We start from the raw sequence: 5,909 nt of genomic DNA, 5'->3' as shown, positions 1-5,909 counted from the left end.
ACATTTCTCCACCAAAACAAGGGTCTGCGGACATGATTTCGGCACCACATTCGGCGAGCTTGTCGATGACGTTGTGTCAGGATAGGCCGTATGGTGGGACGTCGTTGTTTGATCCCGTGATGACGTAAACGTTGTCGAACTGTGTTGGTGTGGATATGGCGAAGTCCTGGGATGGTTCGGGCAGTCATCACTGCAGTCTGAAACCTGTGGCGAAGATGGGTCACCCTTATCCATCTGTCCTGTCTTGTCGTTGTTACACGTGGACGTCAAGAACGTGGCCGATCGATGACGTCATTTGTGTTCTGGTAGCGTCTCACCAGTGCAGAAATGGTGTTCCGGTGGCAGTGGAAATGTGCAGCCACTTGTCGTTGAGACATTCCCCCCACGGACCATCCCAATGGCCTCATGACGTTGTGCAGACGTGAGCCTTGGCATGCTATGCGTTTCAATAGCCGTTTAATCTTTGAACGATCGCAAGGGCAGGGGTTGAGCTTTCCAAAGTGACAGTATTGTGTGGCATTCATTTGCTCTGTTTCTCTTTCCCGTAATGCACGTGCAACAACGTATTGCACGTCTCAAGGACGAACCCACTGACGTCACGGAACGTGGCACGTGCATGCATGTTGGATACATGTCACTAATCTCTGAGTTTAAATCCTTATGTGTCTACACAGGTTTGATAAATTTATATTTTAAATTTTTGTATGCACAGTTTTTTTATGTGCCTAGTATAGTTATAATGACTGTGTTCGTTGTGATAGTGCTTTTTTGGTACAAGGACATTGTTTGTTTTTTTAGTGATACAATTAATTTAGTGCCAACGATAGATGGATCCTCTTGTAAATGACTTCCTTCAATAGAACAGTTGACCTTGGTTGACCTATGTCCGCTTAACGTGATATAACGAAAACTATCAAGGGCATAACAAATGAGAGATATGCTCCATTGCAGTACGTTGTTGGCGCAGTAATTAAGGGTCAGGTAACGTGTAAACAGCATGCACAGACACGGACATGCTGAGATTCATAGGCGCGTCTTCGATACTCTTTCAAGCTTGCATATTTCAAAGCAGAAAGTTGGCATTTCCTTAGATAACTTTTTAATTTTTTAATTTCTTTTTTGTTCCAAATGTGATGAGTACAAAAACATAATGAGTACAAGCATATAGAGGAATATGTGCACATTGCAGCTAGTGGGCTCAATAGCGATATAGTACACTAAGTACATTGAATATCAATATCAGTAACATGTTTTTGTTTAATAGTCATTTAGGGTTAAATTCAGGGATGAGAGGAAACCATTTGGCTAAAAAGCTTTCAACATTATTATTTCTTCTGGAGATGAATGATTCAGTCGTAAATATGTCTTTCAATATCCTTAAGTAATTATCAACTTTTGGAATTGTTTTTTCAAAGAGCAAGGGTAAATATATCTCTTAGCAGATAAGATTATGTGGTTCAGTAATGGGTTTTTACCTAACAAGCCAAACCAGATCAAAGATTTTGTCAAATTAAGTGTTTGGATACGTTTCGTAATCCACTGTTCAAGTTTCTTCCAGAAAGTTTTGGTTTCATCACATTCCCAATATACATGGCATAAGGTTTCAACAGAATCATTACACAAAGAACATATTGTATTGTCCACCAGATTCATTCTAAAAAGTTCTTTTTTGGTATAAACAATTCCGTGCTGAAATTTATATTGGAAATCTAACAGTTTCACATCTCTTAAATTCTGTCTACAAATATTAAAAATCAAATGCCAATCAAAATCAATACAGTCAAATAATGCTTCCCATTTTTGGCACATGTGAGGTTTAACATTTTCAGATAACAATTTATCATAGAATAATCTTGAACCTTTTCTTAGGGATATGAAATCCTTTTGGAGTGAATTTATTGTGAGGTCCTTTATGTTTATGTATCTATATCCCTTTAAAGTCTTTTTCCAAGGTTCAGGTAAAATATATATAACACATCCAAGATCTAAGTGAGTACATTTTATATCAAATTTAAGCTTCAATTGATCAAAGGACATAAACCCATGTTCATCACAAAGATCTTTGATCGTCAAGATTAGACTTTTAGCCCAGTGACTAATGATGTTATTTGAGTTTTTGAAATTGGTATTCAGCCATAAAGGTTGGGATAAGATTTTATAAATGTTCTCTGCATCTATAGTATTTTTTATACAGTATAATTTCCATGCCTTTAATACGTCTTTCCAAAAAGGATTATGAACTGCAACTATATTCTGAAAAAAAACAAGTTTTCATCTGAGCCATTCAAAAATAATTCAGTGTCATCTGCATATTGACCTAATTAGTATTCTTGATCATCAATTACAATACCCTTTATAGTTTCATGTTGTCTTATCATACGTCCTAGGATTTCAGCCAAAAAAGAAATGATATGGAGATATGGGATCCCCTTGCCTACAACCCCGTTGATTTGGGAAGAAATCAGAGAGATGTCCATTCTGAATAACACATGAAGTTGTGTCATATGTTATGACATTAATCCCACGTATAATCTTTGGACCAAAACCCAATTTTATTAGGACAGAATTGACCAAATCCTTGGAAAATGTGTCAAATGCTTTTTCGAAATCGATCAAAATTAATAAACCTGACATGTCTCTTTTCTTAGTTTCAAACATAATGTCACATAATAGTCTTGTGTTTTCACTTAATGTTCTGCCAGGTATAAATCCAGTCTGGTTCTTATGTATCAGGGAATCAAGGGTAGTTTTTAACCGATTTGAGATACATGCACTTATTAATTTATACAGAGCATTTAATAAAGTAATTGGTCTCCAGTTCTTCAATAAGGTCCTATTTTTATTAGCTTTAGGTATACAAGTGATAACTCCTCTCTTCATGGTAAGAGACATCTTATTTCTTTTTTATACATCTTTGATAAATCTGAAAGTCCAGACCTTTAGTTCTTTCAAGAAGAATTTAAAGAAATCAATTAGAAATCCATCTATACCGGGGCTTTTGTTATTTTTCATACTATTTATTGCCAATGATATTTCATTTATGTCTAATTCTTTTTCCAATTTGTCTCTCTGTTGGTGACTCAAGGTTGGAGTTATCACATATTCTAAACAGGCATCATTCCCATAGTTCTCAGCAGAAGAATACAGTTCTTTATAGAACTCTTTAAGTTCATTTACGATTGCATCGCTGTCAGTAATTTCGTCATTCTTATCTGTAATAATTTTATTAATTGATTTGCTCACATATTCCTATTTTCTAAGTGACAGAAATATTTTGTTGGTTTTTCCCCTTCTTCATACCATAGATTTCTTTTTCTGAGTTGAATTCCTCGAATCTCTTCTTCCTTAATGTGCTGTAGTTCTGATTCTAATTTAGAAAGTTCAGATAGTAAGGCTTCATCCTTAGATGACTTCGTAAATTGTTAGTAGGGTATGCTGGGTATCCACTGGCTCTTATGTTGAGCAGTCATAGGGGACCGTTCATAACTCATGGCTAGGTGTGTGTGTGTGTGTGTGTGTGTGTGTGTGTGTGTGTGTGTATGCGCGCGTGTGTGTGTGCGTGTGTGCGTGCGTGTGCGATGATAAGTTTTAAGGAGGTCACCCTTTTTGTCCTGGGAGGCAGGGGGTCATCAATTTTGTTCACATGAACTAGGGGGGTCAGCAATTGTGTACATAAACATACTAAAATAACATGCTTAAAAAATATGGTATGGGGGTGTCATTGACTTTGTACATGACATGCAGGGTGGGGGGTGTTGGTGGTGGGGGTGGTGTCAACTTACTTTGTAGATACATTCTAGAGGGGGGCATTCACATTGTACAAGCCATAGCCCTAGCCATAAATTATGAACAGTCTACATTTCAGATGCGAAAAACCCTCAACATTGACTGGTCCTGAGCAGCAAATTTCACCCAAAGACTAGTGCTACAGAACTCGAGTTACATGACGATTTTGGCCATCACCCATCCCAGAACCCATACTTGTCGTAAGAGGCGACTAACGGAATCGGATGGTCAGGCTCGCAGGCTTGGTTGACAGGTGTCATCGGTTCCCAATTGTGCAGATCGATGCTCATGCTGTTGATCAATGGATTGTCTGGTCCAGACTCCATTATTTACAGACCTCCGCCATATAGCTAGAATATTGCTGAGTGCGGCGTAAAACTAAACTCACTCACTCATCCCAGACATGCTCTGAAGGGGAGAGGTAAAGAGAAAGGGTACAACGATGATATGCTACCTCAAAACGTCTGTTTCAACTTGCGGACTGGCATTATCTTGCAGTAACGTGAACATACGTCCTTACATTTACACAAAGAACAGAACATATCTATGATCCGTACAACATGAAAATCTCTGTTACCAGTGATGAGTACCAGTGTTACCAGTATTGAGGCCACCTCAAGCCATGATACTTCCAAATAGAAACAGACGAAATTGAGCTACACAAACGCTCTGTGGACGCCTGTAGATCCGTTCAAGAACGTCAGAGTTTTTTTCATTGACTCATCAATGACAAGTATATTGTCCCTGTCTTGTGTTCAGAACCTAAGATGCTGCCTATACTAAGCTATGCGTGTCTAACGGTCACATGGAGCATATTGCTGGACGTCAAGGCCTGACGTTGTTGGATATGACTCTGCCACTAATTATGTGGTGTTTAGTATCTACGCCGTAAGAATGTGGTTGTCTTCTTACAATGCCGTTGTTGTTGGTTTGCTGTGTAAACGCCGCATTCAGCAATATTCCAGCTATATGGCGACGGTCTGTAAATAATCGAGCCTGGACCAGACAATCCGGTTATGAACAGCATGAGCATCGATCTACGCAGTTGGGATACGATGACTTGTGTCAATCAAGTCCGCGTGCCTGACCACTCAATCCCGTCAGTCGTCTCTTACAAACATTTGTGTGTTTGTCTTTCAATGACCATACAGGTGTTTGAGTATTCCATGTTGTCCCATTATTGTTTGCAGCTTCAACACAGTGCGACGGCATCGTGTAAGGTCAGATATAGTTGTTAACGAATCAAAACGATTTGTTGGGAACATGTGACCAAGATCAGGCAAGGTTCGAACCATTTATACAGACATGTTAAATACGAGGAGACCAGTGCGAGTGGTGCGCGTTTTGCCATTGACGGAAGCCAATCCACGTCATTCAGTTCCCACTATGGGATCAGCCTACCCTGTCTTGTGTTGAAGTTGTAGTAAGAGAGATGGACTGAGGTAAAGAAAACCTATGTGAGTGTTCTGAAGGCATTTTGGTTTTATCACTAAAACTGCTCAAACGCACTCAGTGCATACTAGACGTATCGCCTGAACACACCTGGGGATGTTGCACTTGAAAAACAAATAGGTTTTGCATATATAAGACGATGGTCAGCGATACACGGGGTATTCGCTCCTTTCTGCCATTCGGTGTTATTCGTTCAAGTTCGTGTGTAGGCATTTAGACTACGAATGACTTTGTTGTTAGATGTGTAGGTTCATTTGGCTATTGTGGCGTTAGATTGTTGAACTTGCATTAGTATGTTTAACAGGTTAGGCAATTAGCGGTATTTAGCGGGTCATTTCATTTCAAAGTTCATTTAGAATCATTTAAGAGAATCACGTTTAGTTCTTTGTAAATCATCCATAGTTTTCTCACTTATAATAGTTGTCACGTTTAGTTCCTTGTTTTGGGCCAAAAGGTCAGTTCAAAATTTTATTTGATTAGGTTTTCAGTTAATTTGCATAGCTCTGCACAATCGTTTTATTTTCCACTGCGCAACAGTGAGTATAGAACCTGATGTTGTGTTTATCCTTGAATGTATTTGTGCCAGTACATGAATGAGCGCCACTTAGCGGGTAACGAGACCGGGTGTGCGATACAAGGGCTCCGTCAAATTTGAACTTTTCCCCTATTTG

The sequence above is a fragment of the Haliotis rubra genome, unplaced genomic scaffold, assembly GCF_003918875.1.
Source record: "Haliotis rubra isolate DU_JTF1 unplaced genomic scaffold, ASM391887v1 Scf421, whole genome shotgun sequence".
In the NCBI taxonomy this organism is placed as follows: Eukaryota; Metazoa; Mollusca; class Gastropoda; order Lepetellida; family Haliotidae; genus Haliotis; species Haliotis rubra.
Note: the sequence above shows the minus strand (reverse complement) of the source record.